Genomic DNA, 1,159 nt, shown 5'->3' with positions numbered 1-1,159 from the left:
GTGTTTTTCTCCATGAAAACAAAACCAAATAACATAATTTCAGTATATTCAGAAAGCTAAAAGAAAGGGCTACAATTATTGTATCATGGGAAAAATGACCAAAAAAGGAAGGTGCATGCTCTACTATAAGAGTCAGATATGATAGACTACAAAAAAGTCGGACTTAGACTACACAGTTTACTGATACCCTATAAAAGACTACAAAAGTCAGAGTTAGACTATAAAGTTTGCTGATAGACTACAAAAGACTACAAAGTTTACTAATACACTACAAAAGACTACCAAATTTACTGATAGACTACAAAAAAGTCAGACTTAGACTACAAAGTTTACTGATAGACTATAAAAGACTACAAAAGTCGGACTTAGACTACAAAAGCTTAGATTTACACTACAAAGTTAGAGTTAAGGTCAAAAGGTTATCTTGACTACAAAGTTTGTAGTGTCTGCTTTTTGTCATTAGAAAAGTTTGTAGTGACCGCTTTTTGTCATTACAAAGGTTTGTAGTGTGCGCTTTTTCATTAGAAAAGTTTGTAGTGACCGCTTTTTGAGACTACAAAAGTTTGTAGTGTGCGCTTTTTCATTAGAAAAGTTTGTAGTGTCTGCTTTGTTTATCATTACAATGGTTTGTAGTATGTGCTTATTCATTAGAAAAGTTGGCAGTGTCTGTTTTTTGGGACTACAAAATCTTGTAGTGTGTGCTTTTTTATTAGAAGAGTTTGTAGTGTCTACTTTTTCATTTAAAAAAGTTTGTAGTTGACATGTAGATTATGGTGTCTCCATCTATGTTATGGGGATGAGGTTGAAGGATTGCCATCATATGCCAGTGCTGCAGCATTAGTTTTTGGCATCATCCACAAGTTGTCTTTCACCTTAGGACTCAGCCTTTCATATTGATACCTCATGTGAGGATATGGCTGAATGATTGACATGACTTTACATATTGCTATTGCAACATCATCAGTCTCTCACATCATTCCCAAGTTGGCTATCAAGCTAGAGGAGGCTATTCATGTTGATACCTACTCAATACATGCTCAACTTACAACATGACCTGACTCAAAGACACCTCCAAGGATGAATCAACTCATCATCCTATAGCCCTCAAAGAGCTGTATCAAAGTTGACTATGCTTGGGACAGTGTGAGAGCCAACTGGT

This window comes from Laccaria bicolor, genomic scaffold (assembly GCF_000143565.1).
Source record: "Laccaria bicolor S238N-H82 LACBIscaffold_4 genomic scaffold, whole genome shotgun sequence".
Lineage (NCBI taxonomy): Eukaryota > Fungi > Basidiomycota > Agaricomycetes > Agaricales > Hydnangiaceae > Laccaria > Laccaria bicolor.
The sequence above is the reverse complement of the archived record's forward strand: the minus strand, read 5'-3'. Positions refer to the sequence as shown.